The sequence below is a fragment of the Rhinopithecus bieti genome, unplaced genomic scaffold (assembly GCF_001698545.2).
Source record: "Rhinopithecus bieti isolate Rb0 unplaced genomic scaffold, ASM169854v2 scaffold_41709, whole genome shotgun sequence".
Classification (NCBI taxonomy): Eukaryota; Metazoa; Chordata; class Mammalia; order Primates; family Cercopithecidae; genus Rhinopithecus; species Rhinopithecus bieti.
The window spans coordinates 798,126-816,539 of NW_016817151.1; positions in this window are offsets into that span (position 1 = coordinate 798,126).

The window sequence follows — 18,414 nt, forward strand, 5'->3', positions numbered from 1 at the left end:
CCTTCAAGCTAGTACCCTATCTCTATAACCTTCCCTTGATTCTTCTTTACTTGTCTTTCATTCTTTTCATCTTTGCAATACGATTTCCAGTTTCACCACTTGACACTCTTCTTAAATATCACAAATGCTTTCCAAATTGCTTCTTTAGAAATCTTCATATCCAATTAAACTTTTCATCTGGGTGTCCCGCAGATGTTCCCCCTCACATACTCTGTGCTCTCAAATGTCCAGCGTTAACTTTTAATTGCTCTCACAATTTCTCCCTCTTTCTGCTCCAATTGTTGTAATTTTAGAGTATCTACATAGATCTAGTTGCCTAGGTTACAACCCATGAAGTCATATTCAACTCTTTCCTTTTGTTTATCATTCCCAATACAATTGATTATAGGGTTTTATGACTTTTGTCTCTAGAATAAGCTTTTCTTAGTATTGTCCTTTTTTTAAACCTCCCTGTCCCTACATTAGGTTAGGTTTCCATCATTTCTCATTGGATTAGTACCATTTTCAGATCAAAAGGGATGCAACATTTTGCATGTTTGATGGATATGCCAAATTAACCTCAGAGATTATACCAAATTTCATTCTTGTCAATAAGGGATTGTTAATTTTAAGGATTCCTTCCCAAAACTAACTATTATCTTCAAAAACAACTTCAGCAATCCTGTAGGTAAATATTTCATTTTGAAGTTCTAATCGCATTACTAATAAGGTTGAACAATTTTTAGCCTCCGTATCTTTATGCAAGTTAAAGCTGGATCTAAATCGCCTGCTTAAAATCTTTCATGCCTTCCCATTGCCGTGAGATGAGATCTGAAATCCTTGGAATGACAGTTAATGCTTTTCACTGTCTGGCCTCCAAATATTTTTTCAAATTATATTTCACACTATCACCCTCCCCTCCTCCATGGAGTAATAGGGAGTGCAGAAGGAGGGTTAGATGGTGAATTCTTTGAGGTCAGCAGCTGTGTCTTTTCTCTCTCCTACTACTGTAATTCCAGCTCTAACACATAATAGGTGCTTAGTGAGTAGCAAGGTGATGAGTGAGAATGATTGAATGGAAATGAAGGCTTTAGTGGAGAGAAAGACAAGGAGGAATTAGGGACAAGAAATAGCATCAGGTGGTAGATGATGGTGGATAGTGTGCCAGAGACATCCAGGGCTTATGGTTCCAAAGTGACTGTCCTCCATAATGTCACACATCCATGGAGTCTAGGATATAAAAGTAGATCATTTAGGATAAATCACAAAAATGCACACATAACTGTACATGTTGTTAATCTTGGGCAATGTATCTGGAAAAGTGAAGAAGTCGTTTTCTTGAGACTACAACAGCAGTCCTTGTAGCAATCTTAAGACAGGACTTTTGTGGCTGGCTGCAACCCCACCCCTACTTTCTGAGCTCCAAACCTAGTAGTTCCCTGGTAGGAATTTGCCGACTTTCCTCCACCTCCACCCAAAAGGCAGCAGCCAGGCACTAGAGCTTTGCACAGCTCCAGTTACATGGCCTCTCCTTGAGTTTCCCCTCTTCACCCGGGTCCCTAGACAGCTCCCTTTCTGTCAGCACCGCCGGTAGAGGGCAGCTCCAGCACTGTCCCTGCTGCACCCTCTAGTGGCCGTTAGGATGTTGCATAACTTGAGAAACAGCTTTCCAGCTATTTCACTTTCGGTAACTTCTTAATCATAAGTGGGAGCTAAGCTATGAGGCCACAAAGGCGTAAGAATGATATAATGGACTTTGGGGACTCGGTTGTAGGGGGGAAGGTTTGGAGGGGGGTGAGGAATAAAAGACTATACATTGGGTACAGTGTACACTGCTCAGGTGATGGGTGCACCAAAATCTCAGAAATCACTAACGAACTTATCCGGCCAGGCGCGGTGGCTCATGACTGTAATCCCAGCACTTTGGGAGGCCGAGGCGGGCGGATCACAAGGTCAGGAGATCGAGACCATTCTGTCCAACATGATGAAACCCTGTCTCTACTAAAAATACAAAAATTAGTTGGGCGTGGTGGTGCACGCCTGTAATCTCAGCTACTTGGGAGGGTGAGGCAGGAGAATCGCTTGAACCCGGGAGGCGGAGGTTGCAGTGAGCTGAGATTGCACCACTGCACTCCAGACTGGAGACAGAGTGAGACTCTGTCTCTCAAACAAACAAACAAATAAAAAAAAGTATCCATGTAACCAAAAACCCACCTGTATCTTAAGAACTATTGAAATACAAATAAAAATTAAAAAAAGAAATCTGGAAACAACCTATGTAATCCTACAGTATCACAAGGCACTAACTGTGCCCATCTATTCTCTGAGGCAAGGCTGTTATTCCACACATGGCTCAGGCAGAGTTTGAATCCATTGTGGAAGGGGCTTGGCAACGACTCCAAATCTCCCCACTCTTGTCGTAGGGCGCAGAGTCTCATCTGTGTATTGAGTTCCAGGAATATCTTTACATAATCCCAGTGTTCCATAAAGGCGATGTGTAAATTCAGCTCCAATAATGACTTGGAGTTCTGTGGATGATTTACAATCTATGTGATAAGACCACCAATTGGTGTTATGATGTTATGTATTTTGATTAATTGCAATACAGGGCAACACATAGAAATTCAGAATGGTAGGACTGCCACAGACAATCTTGATCTTAAAATAAAGAGCAGTGTGAAGAAGCCATCTAGCCTGTAACCTTTGTATTCAGATGCTGCTCCCATTTTTTAGGCTGACTGACTCCTCCCGGCTCATGCTCATTTTACTTAGGGGAGAAAACAACCCTCAGATACTAGAGAATCTTTCCCTAAACTCCCAGCCTCACTGCAGCACAGCCCATGCTCCAACTGTCAGTCTGATGCCCAGGTTGTCATTTCCTTCCTGCTGCTCCTCTCCCCAGAGTCTGATGGAGTCTCCTTGAGGCAGCTGAAGGAGTGACAGACATGTTGTATAGCGGGGCCATTTGCGGCACCACGTGAGGTGTGGAAAATGTGATTTATAGGTATTTTTTTCCCCAGGGGAAAATGGATTTCATTAAATTCCACCTCAGGTAAGGGGCAAACCTCTGGGCTTGACCTTGGAAGGTTGCGCAGCTAGAATAGTGCTGGCTGAAACGCTGATATAAAGGAAAACCTCATTAAATCAATATTGGTTATTCAAAATCATGCTTGATTGGAGGCAACTGCTTTTCCTTAGCAGCCTGATGCCCCATTCTTTCTTGAGCAAAAATGTGAGATACTCTGAAGTGAGTTAAGCTGGTTAAGTTTTTTTCTGGTCCTTCGAGTTTCAAATTAATACAGTTTTATTATGTTTCAAATGGAAGACAGTTCTAAAACACCAAGTCCAATATTGATTATAATCTACCACTATCACATGTATGTTTATTAACAAAAATTCTGTCTGTTTCCATAAAAAAGTCATGCATTTTCTCTTCCCATTTATATATGTGCAGAATGTCTGCTTACTGGAATAAATAAGCTGTGGGTCCCTAGGCAGATCGAAGTTACGTAAATAAACAGCCAGTGGCTAATTATCCATGACAGTGAGCTACTGGGACAGCTGATGGATAAATTGTGTTGTCAATCTTAAAGTCTCCTAGCCAGAGTGAGGCCAGGCTGAAGGAACTGGGAGAAGGTGTGAGATCCCAGGTGACCTTCGACAATTTTATGCTCCATCTTCTCACCAAATCAAATCAGTAGTAGCAGACATTATCAGTGATCATTTGGGTTTTCATTAAAGGACACTGACGTGTCTCAGAAGAGATTAGGCAGTCAATTACAGGCCTGGTTCATCTGCAAAATATTAAGTAGCAGGTGTATGTTTATCTTCATGATCACCCCAGAAAGTCCTGATTGTGCCCACAGTGTACAGATCACCAGAATGTTGGGTACTCTGAGGCCTTCAGAGGCAGTACTATATATTTGTATGTTTGCCACCCATTGACTAAAGAGTTTTTAAGATTTAATTGAGGCAGGGCATTGGATTGAATATCTCCTTCATATCATCCTTTCCTTCTTTCCCTTGCTTCTCCCCCTGGTTGAAGCCAGGGTAGTGGCTATTGTTTATGTCTTTACTTATATCTTTATCTTTATTTTTTTTGGAGACAAGGTCTCATTCTGTTGCCCAGGCTGGAATTCAGTGGCACAATCATGGCTCTCTGTAGCCTTGATCTCCTGTGTTCAAGCGATTATCCCATCTTAGCCTCCCTAGTAGCTGGGATCATGGGTGTACGACACCATGACCAGCTAATTAAATTTTTTTTTTTTTTTTTTTTTTTTTTTTTTTTTTTTTTTTTTTGTAGAGACAAGGTCTCACTATGTTGCCCAGGTTGGTTTTGAATTCCTGGGCTCAAGTGATCTCCTTGCTTTGGCCACCCATGTCAGTGTGGCCTTGGAGACAACCATGCAAGCCTATTTTAAGAAAACCTGCTGCATAAAAAATGGAATTTATAAAACCAGGAAATGAGGGCATGGCCACTTATTTGACAAAAGGATTCTTTCTGGATTCCTGTAAACCATGAACTTTCTGAGAGTATTTTTGGTGTTTTTCAATCTGCTCACTATTCTTTTTAGGTGTTTCTTTATGGAGTGACCAAGAATGCTCTTAGGTGGCACAAAGGGACACTTGGATTGGAAAAGTTTGGGGAACATTAACACAGCCAGGAGGCCTGTCATCCAGGGTGGCTGGTTTGGAAGAGCGACTGAGGACGTTCTGCAAATTAGACATTTCTCTTTTATCTACCCCTTGCCCTCATTAATTTTCCCCAATGCATTGTTCTCCCAGGATTGCAATGAAATGAACCTTGTTCATGATTTGTCTAGTCATAATTAGAGTCTTCCTTTCTCTTGTTAGACAGTAATGCCAATAATGACTACAAACATTTTGTCTCCTTTTAGAAAGGCACACAGCCAAAATCATTATATCTGTGAGTTGATGTCAGATTTATAATGCAGAGATGCAAGCTTCACACACCATATGTACGCCAAATTTTTATTAAGCCTTTGGAAGGTTTAAACTGTGCATTAAGAAGAGATCCTGTTTTTTTTTTTTTTTTTTTTTTTTTTTCTGATTTTTTTTGGTCTTATTTATTTGTACTGAAAAGCCAGAGCTTTCTGTTTACCATGACTCATTTTTAGAGGAGGTGAGTGGGAGGAAAGAGAGATTCAGGGAAGAGGAGTGTTAATGTGAAAAGTGAAGAGGAAAGATGGGTAGGGAAGGGTCTAGGGAGAATTGTAAAGGGAGAGAAGGGAAAGCTTAAGGGAGGAAGGAGGAGAGACCTAGGAACAATGACAAGAGGTGGTGTGGGTGTGTGTATGTGTGTGGTGTGTGTGTGTAGGGAAAACAGAGAGAGCGTTTACAAAGAAACAGAGAAAACAGAGGGAAAAGTTAACTTGATTGACTTGTTTTGGCCAGTTACCTTCACCTGTGCTCATACTCAGATATGCCAGAGAGAATAGTTTAAAAATAGACTGAATTCATCACATGTGGCTGAGCAGATTGCTCCCAAGGGAGTGTTTTCCTGGGCCCAAATTGTAGGATCCCAACCATTTTGCACTGCAGAAGAGGTAATTTACTTCACACAAGTGAGCACTTGGCTTCCCAGGAGAGTATTTCTTCCTTTCTGGCTCACGACAGAATGGGGTCCAATATTCCCAGCCTTGTTGGTGGGAATTACGAACCCATAAACCAAGGAAGGGAGATAATGAATGGATCTTGATGTTACTTGGATGTGAGAAAGACAGCACCATCTTTCCTAGACTCTTGGCTTGGGCACCCTAGCCCACCCCTACAGGACAGCTCAAAAAATTTTTAGGAAATTGTGCATGAAAGTCACACATTTATTTTTTCAGCATTGGCAATGATGATTATTTAAGTGTTTAATCACCCAGTGTTCACCCCAAAGTGCAAAATTCTCAATTCCCTCCCGAGGCACTGAGAAAATAGGTTTGGCGTCTGATGAGCTGCCTGCTGCTGGCTCCCCTGTTTTCTGGTATCAAGATTTCTCAACAGTGGACTTAACAGTTGCATTTTCTTTTTTTCTTTTCTTTTCTTTTTTTTTGAGACAATGTCTCGCTCTGTTACCAGGCTGGAGGTGCAATCTCGGCTCACTGCAACCTCCACCTCCTGGGTTCAAGTGATTCTCGTGCCTCAGCCTCCCTAGTAGCTGAGACTACGGGCACGTGTCACCACACCCAGCTGATTTTTGTATTTTTAGTAGAGACGGGGTTTCACCGTGTTGGCCAGGATGGTCTCGATCTCCTGACCTCGTGATCGGCCCTCCTTCGTCTCTCAAAGTGCTGAGACTACATGCATGAGCCACTGCGCCCAGCCAACAGTTGCATTTTTCACCTGGTTTGCTATCAGAAAACCAGGCAGCAGATAATTGTATTTCATGAATCGATGGTGAAGGTACTCAGTTCCAGCCAAGGTCCAGAGGCTGATAATGTTCAACCAGGAGAAATGGTTTGTGTGAGAGAATTCATTTCCAGGTGCTCGTTTTTACTGGAGGAAAGAATCTCACTTGGATTTCTTTGTATTCTTCTCCAACATGCAACCAGAAGGTTCAGAATCCTCAGCCACTCTGGGGACCCTTGCTGAATTGGTATGAGTGCAAAACTTCCTGGAAGACTAGAGGCTCCGGCTTTTAGGAGGATTCTCAACTTTCATGGATCTCCTCAAACCTACTGGGAAAGAAAATAAAAGTATGTGCCTGCAAATATCCTCCTTGATGGGCAGCAAATGTGCTGGGACCTTGCCACTTGGTCGTATTGGACAAGGAAATGAATGTCACCCTCCAATCACACCCAGGCTGCTCCTGCCTCTGTCTGGAGCAAATCAAGGTGCTTCCTCAGAAGTGTTCCAGCTGCCCCACGTGTGCCAGGCTTAGCCATCTAACATGTATAAATATCCAACATTCATCCCTACATATTATAGATCAGCATTGTGGTCTATAATTATCTATCCACCAGGATGATTCTGTTGTTTTCTGGGATTCCTGTTTTGATCATTTTCCAATGGAATTTGAGGAAGAGAGAAAGGAGAGACCTAGACTCCCCTCCTTGCTCTAGAAAAAAAAATGCACCAAGACAGGGTGAGAATGAAGGCAAACCTGTGAAGTCTGTGAACCTGTAAATGCTGTTCCACCAACTTGGAACACCCTCCTGTCTCCTATCAGCACCTGTTTACCTCAATTTTATTCATTTGTCAAGACTCATTAAGTCTCATCTGCTTCATGAAGGCTTTCCCATCTCTGTGTTCTCTCCCTCCCCTAGTCTCTTATGGTACCTACAATCTGTACCAGAATCTAATGTGAATACAGACCATGTCTTGTATTTCTTCTCTCCTCCCTGCCTCCTTCCTGTGCTCCACACAGTGCTGGTCCATAATCAGTTTCCAGTAGTGTTTGTTGATTGACAAACTAAGATGAGCTCATTCTCCTTTCTGTAGCAGGAAACTGGAGCCATAGAAGTCATATTGCATGTCTCATGTGCAAGACTATCCCAGTGGATTCCTGGGTCTGGACTTTCATTACAGGGCAATCTTAAGGGCAAAAGAATCTTCCCTTGTCCCCATCCCGCTTTTATTCTCTCTACTATTATTTTATATAGACCAGGTCAACATAAAATGATGGTGACATGGGAAGGGCAGGGCCCCAGGCAGGGGGAAGGTCGCCAAAGGTGAAGCTTGAGACAGTGTGTGGGGTCCAACTTGTTGAGCTTCCTGATCGTGGGGAGTGTGTTAATGTTTCTTGGGATCAGGCTTTTCAGAGGTTACTCGTCAGTCCTCCCAGAGACCTCTAAACAAATAGTGTGATTACAATGAGAACCTGAATTGAACACCAGGACAAAGAGCAGGGGCAGCCACTCTGCTATTAAGATTGGTGACAGTGGGCTGGTCATGGAAAGATTCACAGGGGAGGAGACCTTTAAACTGGGTTGCAAGACTGCGTCAGTCATGGTCCTTTAGCCACATCCATAGGAAGGGCTCCTAAAAGTCCTACAGAAGGATGTCCTGATTCCAGGGCCCTGGATAGTGGCACACATGGGTACCTGTAGCACAAGTGCTCTCTCCTGGGCTGCCACAGACCCAGTAGCTTGGAGCAAGGTGGTGGGGTGCTCTGGTGATTCTGCCATCCTGTTCCCCAGATACACAGACCTGCCTCAGAAAGAATCTTCCAGCTGCCTTGCCTGGGGACAAGGATAGCCCAGGCTGGCTGCTGGTGTTGCAGTGAATCTCACAGCTTTCTCCAATGGTGGGGAAACAGACATTTGCTCTGGAGATTGAGCTCAAACTGGAAGTGGTGGGGACTGAAGGCTCAATCCCAGAGCGCTATTGTCAGGGATGTCTGTCAGAGTGAAGATCCAAGTAGGCCACCTCTCTCTGGGAGTCGTCAAGTCACTGCTCATCAAGCCCATGAGTGGGGAACAGCTTAGTGCTGAGAGGCAGTGGCAGCGTGATAAGAACCATGCACATCACCATTAATTTAAACAACTAGAACGTGGCTCCTGTTCGGATGCTTGCCAAGCCTCATGTTTTTCAATGCTACTGCCAGCATTTGCTGGGAACCTGTTCGCTTTGGCAGCTCTGGGTAACAGTTTGGCCCCAGAAAGCTTTGTTTAAAATGAAATGATCTGAATTGAAACCAAGGAGAGGTGCTTTGCTGTGGTGCAATCACAGGCTGCCTTCTGTCTTTGGACACCGTTGAGTGAAAAGGCACCAGAAAAGAGCTCAGGAGTCACAATTGCGACGCTGTGGGCTCCAATGGAGGCTCCTAGGGACATGCGGTGGGACTGCATGATGAGCCGGAAGCATCACTGTACAGTTTTTCTCTATGGTGTGGCGTTCTGAGCAGTTTGAAGGTTGATTATTGCTGACCCATCCATCCATTCACTTGAAAATATTTATTGAACATTTCAGATGTGCAACGCAGGTCTACAAATGTAGCTTGTGTTCCCCGGGGTTCACAGTCCAATCATAACCACTGATACCTGAGCAGTGGATTGAATGACTAGTATGGATCTGGTTTGGTCTAAGAGAATGACCAAAATAATGAATTTAGTAATTTGATCACTCTGTCAATCATTCTTTCATTTATGTGATTTAACCTACATTCATTATGTGATTTCTGATTGCCAAGGAAGTGTGTTGACTTTTTTTTTTTTTGGAGGCACTCAGCTTTTCATGGAGGTGGCAGAGGCATCCCTATGGAAACAGTGTGATTTCAATGAAGGCACCCTGTGAATGCCTGGAGGGCTCAGAGCAGTCAACTTGGCTTTTAGGCTTGGTGGCAGGCAACTGGGTCATGGAGGCTTCACAAGGGCAGGAGGCATTAGAGTTGGGCCTTGAGAGAGGAGAATTGTCAGACAAAGAAGAGAAGAGGGAGTGAAAGCCAGAGGGAAGGTGATCTAGGGCAGAGGCCCTAGCATGGGCAAAGGCACAGAGAGGCGACAATGCTGGGCACACGGTATGGCCGGAGTTGACATGGGCAAGTGGAGCTATGAGCTAGCCCTTATTTCTTGGGGCTCTGTCTGTAAATGTTGAATTAGTATGCTGCTGAAATGAAATCTTAGAAGATTCAAAATTCTACAATCTGACTTTGAACTGAAGCACTAAAAATGTAGGCAAGACACAGCCAAACATTCCAAATGCAAATTTGCCTTCATGTTTCAAACTGGAAGCCTAGATTAATGTTTGTTTTTCTAAATCCTCTACTTGTTATTGAGAAAAGCCTCCAAATTTCCCGGAAAGGTGATCATAGTAAGAATGTCACGGATATACTTTAAAAACATCTGCTTCATTCTTCATTTAGTTCTGAGGGTAAAAGCAGTTTGCCTATAGGCGAGGAATTGGGGATGAAGGAAATGTTTTTATTGGCTGGGTCACCAGGCCTGCTAATTCTAATTCTGAGAAGAGGATTTTTAATGAGAGCTATGGCTATTCTGGATTTCTAGAAGGTAAAATTTCAGGGACAATCTGTATGCTTTAACAAATTATGCTATTATGGACAAAGCTAGAATTGCTTCTAATCATTTCACAAGGGACATTGTAAAAGTTGCAGACAATTTTGCTATTTTGTCAGTGTGAGTAGGACCCATTTAAACTTTCCAGCTGTATTAATTTTTAATTTAAATTTAATGAAATTAATTCAAATTAAGAAGGTGACCATTATCAATTTCGTTTCCTATTAGTTTCTTAATGCTTTGGCAAATTGCATTCTAAACTTCTCCTTCAATGAGCTGGATACATATTCATGGGTTTCCTAAGAAAAGATGAATTTGATCTTGATATGCTAATCCCATAGCCATGGCAGCAATCAAGGAGCAGCTAGGGAGAGAAGTGCATTCTGGTATTAATTATGAATCAGGCATTAAGAACTGGTAAATAATTAAAGCTTCATGTGTCACAACACAAGTTAAGGATCAGTGTGTTTTTCCATTACCAAATGCATTTTTGGGGCTACTTCTAGTCCCATTTCGATACTGCCTGAACGTAAAATGAAATGTAGATCGGTAACTCTCATTCGTAGTAAACTCATAGTATAAAATTTGAACTTACTGAACTACTGGTATAAAAATAAATTTCATTTCAGAAGCAGAGGCCCAGTATTTCTGGGAGATTTTGGGTCATCAACCTTCCCCACTACTCCTGAATTTTTTTCAGTCTTTGCAGAGCCTGTGCAGAATAATCACATATCAGGCAGGAGGTTGAAATAGATGTTCTTGAGGGTTTTGCTACTCAAAGTGTGGTCCACAGACCAGCACCATATGCATTACCTGGGAGCCAGTTAAAAATGCAGAGTCTCAGGCTCATCCAGACCCACTGAATCAGAATCCGCATTTAAGCAAGTTTTCCAGATGATTTGTTTGTACAGCGAAGTTTGAGAAGCTCTGCTAAGGTACCTTTCCTCTTGGGAAACTGGTGACTTTCCAACTTCCTATGTTTCTTCTTCTACACTGGAAAGGAGACCAAGTTCTACTTTGTCCCTCCCAGTATTCCAAATGACCACAGCTGTCCCCATCAGACTGTGAGGGGTTGGATACCACTGAAGCCCATCTGAATGCCTCCAGGATGCTAGAAGCACTGGTCTTGGGTTTGAATCCTGGATCTGATCTTTACGATCTTAAGCAAGTTACCAATCTCTTGGAGGCTCAGCTCCAGTGAGAGTAGCACTGCCTGTCTCAGAGGGCTGCACTGAGGGGTAAATGAAACAACGTATATAGGAAATGATGCCTGTTAGCACTCTGCAAACGGCAGCCCTGATAGTGATGATGGTGATGAGGATGATGATGGCAGTGAGGAAAAAGTAATTTCTAAAAGGATGAATTGACAACCAGGAAAGAGATGATTAGCGCATTGGACAATGAAAAGAAACTTTAAAAGTAATCATAGGCTACTGCAGTGGCTCATACCTGTAATCCTAGCCCTTTGGGAGGTTGAGGTGAAGGATTGCTTGAGGCCAGGAGTTTGAGACCAGCCTGGCCAACATAGCAAGACCTCATCTCTACAAAATATAAATATTAAAAAAATTAGCTGGGCATGGTGGCACACACCTGCAGTCCCAGCTGCTCAGGAGGCTGAGGTGGGAGGATCACTTGAGAAGAGTTCAGGCTGCAGTGAACTATGGTAGCACCACTCTACTCCAGCCTGGGCAACAGAGTGAGATTCTGTCAAAAAAAAAAAAAAAAAAAGTAATCATAGACTCTGCATCATGACGGTTTCTGCCTGACGACCTAGAATGAAAGTTAAGGAGAGGTTTTATTTTGGCATGGGTTTTGGAAGAAGAGGAGTAGTATTCTCAGAGAGTGAAACTTACCTGGAAAAGCAAAAGAGAGTTTAAAGGGAAATCCCAGTGTTATCTCTATTTTGACCTCTTCACTCTGTTTTGACTTTCTCCATATCACAATGCTATACCAGTTCTACCAAGTACACGTTTGTCCCTTCATGAGGATATCACACTTTCCTCTGGAGGAAAAAATAAGTACCATTTTGCTTTTCTGAAGTTTAAATTAATGAGGAAGGACAAGTGAATGTTTGAAGTACCGAAGTCTAAAATCTCAATTTAAAAATTTCAACTTTATGAAGTTCACTTAAAATGGTTGTTCTCAGTGACTCCTATTATGCCCCCAAACACAGTGACTGCGCATCATGGAGTTCAGCTTCTCTCTTGTTTTCCACCTTACAGAATCCCCTTTCTTCAGTTTCCCTCAGCCACTCCTGTTCCCAAGAAGTATGAAAATGATATTTATTATAATAATAAATGTTGGCCTCTTCAAAGATAGAACCAGCTGTTCGTAGGATGGGGTTAAGGAGACCAGATGCCAAGAAATGTTTTCATTGTCTTTTCAGAATGCTGAGGGAAAAGGAGAATGAGCAGGCTTTGGTATATCCCATTAGCAGCTGCAGGTCACAAGGTCACGGGCTCTGGCCCTGCAGGAACATAAGAATACCAAATATGAAGGACTCCTTCTTCCTTATTCTTTATAAGGCACACTGTGGAATTACCCATTATGGCCATGAATTGCCACTTTATTTTCAAAGCCATGAAAGACAAGAAAAGCCAAATACTTAAAAAAATCCTCATCTTAAATCTTTTTAATTTTTAAGTCTGTAAATATAGGGGTCAGGACAAGAGGCCTTTCTTTTAAAACATACCTTATGTCAGGTTGTGCCATTGTGTAATATTTAGCAAGCAATATTTCTCTCATTTGGGAGGTAAAGGATTTTTACCAGCTCCACTCACAAAGCAATTTATGGCCACATGCTGAAATTTATTAGAATTAGGTCTTCAACTTTCCATTTACATCTTGGGGACCGAGTTTGATTGGGTGTTGATTGGGTGTTGATTGGTTCTGAGGCTTTGCACTTGGTTCCAAAGTTGGCTGCTTGCAGAATCTATGAGGTGGGAGGAAGGGTGAGAGGATGAGGGGAGTTGCTAAGGTCTGACCTCAGAAATTTCCTCGACTGGAATAAATTTCTCCCTTCTGTCTTCTGGAGCACTGCATACCTCACTTTAGGCACATGTCGGGCATGGCTAGTACTGTGTATTGTCCTCATTTGGGGACCTGAGAGGCAGCTCAGCAATGTGGCAAAGTCGTTAAGGACTTGGACTTGGAAGCCAACCACCTGTGCTTTTATCCTGCCTCTGCCACCAATTATCTGTGGAAGCCTAGGCAAGATATTCTCTGCTTCGGTCCCCTTATTTGCAAAATGTAGATGGTAGTAGTACCTTCCTTATAGGGTCATAGCGAAAATTCAGTTGTTGAGTTAATACATGCAATGCAATTGAAACAGTGCCTGGCAAATAGTAATTGGTGTGTTTGCTTGCTATTTCTCATCCCAGCTGCCTGACCCTGAGCTCAGGGAAAGAATTCATCCTTATATTTTCATAGTGCCCTATGTAGTGCCATTCTGTAGTACACATTTACTCATTCCACAAATACTTATTACATGCCTACAGTGGGCCAGGCCCTGACTGGCAGACATGATTGCTATGAAATGTATGGCCTCACTGGAGAGATTGGCAAGTATTACAATACTTCTAACTGGGGAAGTGTGGGATGTAATGGAGTATGTATCAGGGATGCTTCCTTTGAACCTATGGGGGGCAGGCTAGGTTTCCTGGAGCGAAATGATACATCAGCAAGGTCTGGGATGAGCAGGTAAAGGGCAGAGAGAGTTCTGAGTGAAGAGAAGTGCCTATTGAGGAGGTGTCCTATGGATAACTCAAATGAGTGAGGGAATGAAAATAAATTTTGGTCAGCTTTTGAGAAGATGAGGGAATCCTAACGTCCTCTTAAATTGTTTTGGTTGAATGAGGAATGCCTAGGCACTCTTGACAATCATGTTTTAATTTCCGGAATAAGGATGAATGATGGAAGAGGGCCACCTGGAAGACCTCCTGGAGCAAAGGGCTTTGTGCTGAAATCAGGACTTGGACACATCCATGTGCTTTCTGAAGCACATTACTTCCTTAATTGTTTTCTTATACAATAGTTTCTTTTTATCTTCAGGGAATATGTTCCAAGACCCCCAGTGGGTGCCTGAGACTGTGAGTAGTACCAAAGCTATAAATACTATATTTTTTCAATCTGATAACCATGGCAGCTACTAAGTGACTAATGGGCAGGTAGTGTATACAGCATAGAAATACTGGACAAAGGGATGATTCATGTTCCAGACTGGATGGAGTGAGATGGCATAAGATTTCATCACGAGACTCAGAATGATGCACAAGGTAAAACTTATGCATTGTTTATTTCTGGAATTTTCCATTTAATATTTTCAGACTGTGGTTGACTATGAGTAGCCGCAACTTTGGAAAGCAAAACCGTAGAGAAGAAGGGACTGCTGTACGTACATTTTATTGCCCTCTCATTCGGAATCTTGCAATGTCTCTAGCAACTTACCCTGATGGTATTGGCAGGCATTTTGACTACGGATGAACAAAAAGTTTATTGCAAAGAAAACATAGATCAAGCTTCCTTCCTTGCCTGCCCAGAATCGAACATTTTGAAACTCTGCTGTCTTTGAAGGGGGTTTCGTTCCTATCTGAGTTGCTGTGACTGTCCCTCACACCATCTTTGAAGGGAATTTGTTCCTAACTGGGTTGCTATGGCCACCCCTCCATTCCATCTTTAAAGGGGGTTTTGTTCCTATCTGGGTTGCTGTGGCCACCTCTCCACTCCCAAAGAGACTCATCCTTATCCTTTTCTATCTTCTTTGCCATGTATCCATAGGACAAAGCTGACTTTTGAACTGGAAAACAGTGGGTGTAACTTAAAAGAAGACAGGTTAGTCATTTAAAAGCTACAGAGACTGAGCAAAACTTTCCAAACTCTTATTAGGTCCCCTCTTTGGGAAGCTTTGGCATTGGGCAGAGGTGAGCCACTGCCTCCCTTTCCTTTGAGAAGAATGGAAGTAGCCCTTGTCAATACATAGCACCTTTCTCTGAAGATAAATCCCTGATCGAGTTGGAAGCCTGACTGCTTTTCCTGCCCCTTCATAGCAGGATCCTTTTGACTCTCAGTAACCTTTTCAGCATTTCACTCAACATGATCAATAGCTTTCCATTAATGCTTCTGGGCCCAGAGGAAGCAGAATAGATGAGAGAAGGCAAGTGGGTTGATAAATACCTTAGAATCACCCAAAGGTAAATGGTTTTTCGTATATAGAATCCAAGAGAGAGATTCACTCTAAATGCATACCTTTCCCCAAGACAGGTGAGTGACTGCATTGCTCTCTGGAGGGGGCTGAATTGGTCATCAGCATCTTAAGAATAAGCCTATCTTTGCTTTCCTTTCCACGAAGAAGGAAATGTTCTTCGGACAAATCTTTCCTAGGATAACTTTCTAGAACAATTGAACATATCCAGTGACTTTACCAAAAAAGCCTATGTTTTTGTTTTTTCTGGTGAGTTTATCATTCTGCAAAATGTGGGAGCTAGAACTGGATTATATAGTAATTTCTTATGAGAAGACAGCAGCAAAATTAGGCAGGGTTTATGTGCCAGCCTCTTTGCCGTGCCAGCTTGTGTGTTTCACATTTGGACAATGTCCTCAGAGTTGTCTAGCTCATGTACAGAGTGGGCACACAGTTATGGAAATACAGCAGAGCAGCCACTCTTAGAGCCTTGGGGCTGAGAAAATCCCACCAGATAGAAAAGCAGCCGGAGAGTGGAATCCCATTGCTCTCAGTGAAAATAGAAATGGTCATATTATATTTCTCTAGCTGGGGACCCACATGGGCTGATTTCTAGAGCAAGGTTTTCAAACAGCCTTTTATGGACCCATGCTTCCTTTCTTCTAGTCCCATTGTATCTCCCTAATAAAACCATGGTCACTTATTATTGCTTATTTATTTATTGATATGCTGTAGCTTATAAGATTATATAGCCCTTGCATTGTAATAGTCTCTCTTAAAATAGCATTCATTCAAAAATGATCAAAGTACAGTTGATCCTTGAACAACATGGATTGGAGCTGCCTGAGTTCACTTATATGTGAATTTTCTCCCCGCTCTGCCACCTCCAAGGCAGCAAGAACAATTCTTTCTCTTCCTCCTCAGGTTATTCAGTGGGAAGATGACGAGGATGGAGATCTTTGTGATGATCTACTTTCACTTAATGAACAGTAAATATATTTTCCTCTTCCTTATGATTTTCTTATGAAAATGATAATTTTCTTTTCTACAGCTTACTTTATTGTAAGACTACAGTATATGATACAAATAACATACAAAATATGTGTTAATCAACATTTATGTTATCAGTAAGGTGTCTGGTCAATAGTAGGCTATTAGTAATTAAATTTTGGGGAGTCAAAAGTTATAAGCAGTGGATTTTTGACTGTTCAGCATATCAATGCTCCTAACTCCCATATTTATTATTCAAGGGTCAACTGTAATAGATTAATATAAAAAACATCAAGCACTGCAAAGTGTACAAGGCAGTGGGAGCTGCCCACTTGCAGTCATCTCTCAGTCCCACCCCACAGAGGCAACTACTTTGAAAAAAAATTTTTTTTTTTTGACACAAGAGTCTCGCTCTGTTGCCCAGGCTGGAGTGTAGTGCCATGATCTCGGCTCCTTTGTAGCCTCTGCCTCCTGGGTTCAAGCAATTCTCTTGCCTTAGCCTCTCTAATAGCTGGGATTACAGGTGTCCCCCCTCCCCCCACCCAGCTAATTTTTGTACTTTTAGTAGAGATGGGGTTTCACCATGTTGGCCAGGCTGGTCTTGAACTCCTGACCTCAAGTGATTCCCCCGCCTTGGCCTCCCAAACTGCTGGGATTATAGGCATGAGCCACCGTGCCCGGCCTGAAATTTTTGTAGCTGTTTCTGCGTATGATTATTGTTATTTACTGGTCTATCAACTATATAAATTATTTATTCTCTTTCTACTGTGATCATTTATCACTTATACTCTACTTCCCAATCCTTCTCTCTCCATTCTTTGAAAAGAGCTTTTTTCATGTTATAGTATTGAAGTGATTACATTATTATGAGTATCTGAATATCTTATACTATACTTCAGAGTCAAATAGAGTATCATGATTATGTTTTCTTTCTTCGACAGCTGTTGTTTTTCCTCATGTTTCCAATTGGCTTTGTTTCTTCCTGTGCACTGTTTGCTCTTAACACATTCTATATTATTCCAAATCTTTAAGGATATATCAAGCCCAGAAATCCCCTAATTCCTTCCTCTTTCCTGTCTTCCGTGTGACTTTTTTCTTTGTTGACTAATTCACCACGTAACAGCAATATCCTTGAGGGGAGTACTGTATCTATTCATCTGTATATATCTCTTGTCTGTCACCTTGTCTGACACGTACTGGACATTCATTAAATATTTGATGAATGCGTGAATGACTATACTTCTGTGGAGTGTTGAACAAATGAATTTAGGCTTTATGTGTTTGAGTGAAATTACTTTCAGATGTTAAGTATGAGAATACAAAATCTACTATATTAGTCTGTTCTCACACTGCTAATAAAGAGATACCCAAGACTGAATAATTTATAAAAGAAAGATATTTAATGGACTCACAGTTCCACATAATTGGGATGCCTTATAATCATGGCAGAAGGCAAAGGAGGAGCAAAGGCATGTCCTATATGGTGGCAGGCAAGAGAGCGTATGCAGGGGAACTGCCTTTTATAAACCATCAGATCTCATGAGACTTATTCACTATCATGAGAACAGCAAGGGAAAACCTGCCCCCATGATTCAATTACCTCCCACTTGGTCCCTCCCATGACATACGGGAATTATGGGAGCTACAATTCAAGATGAGATTTGGGTGGGGACACAGCCAAACCATATCATCCACCAATTTTAAATACACCAATTTTTTGCCATTTTTGCATTTTATTCTTGAGTTCACCATGTAAATATTCATATATTCCCAAGTATACCCTGAATTGAAACTGTAAGGTACATAGTCAAATATTGTCCACAACATAAAAATATTAGTTATGATCACTGAAGTCTAGATAAGAAATAGCTGTCATTTATTCAATAGTTTAACATACTATTTACTCACATAACTACTGTATACTTATTTATTATTATTGTCTTATATTTCTGCTTGGTGTGATTACTGATTATAAACCATGTGCAATTTCTACTGTAGTGTCTTTGCATTATTTGGTCCTTTTGCCTATAATTTTCTTTCCACTGTCTCTCATTGCCCCTTCTCTACAATACGCATGCCTAGATCATGCCTACTTTTCCTTCACAGTTTGGCTCAGTCATCCCTGACTAGGCCATTTCTCTTTATTTTATGCTCTCACGATCTCATGTGATGCATATCTCCATCATCTTCACTGTGATCCGAGTGATTCTTTGATTAATGACTGTCTCCCTCACTAGACTGTATGCTTCATAAGTGTGGGACCCTGTCTGGTTTTGCCTTCTGTTTCATCTCCAGCATTCTGCA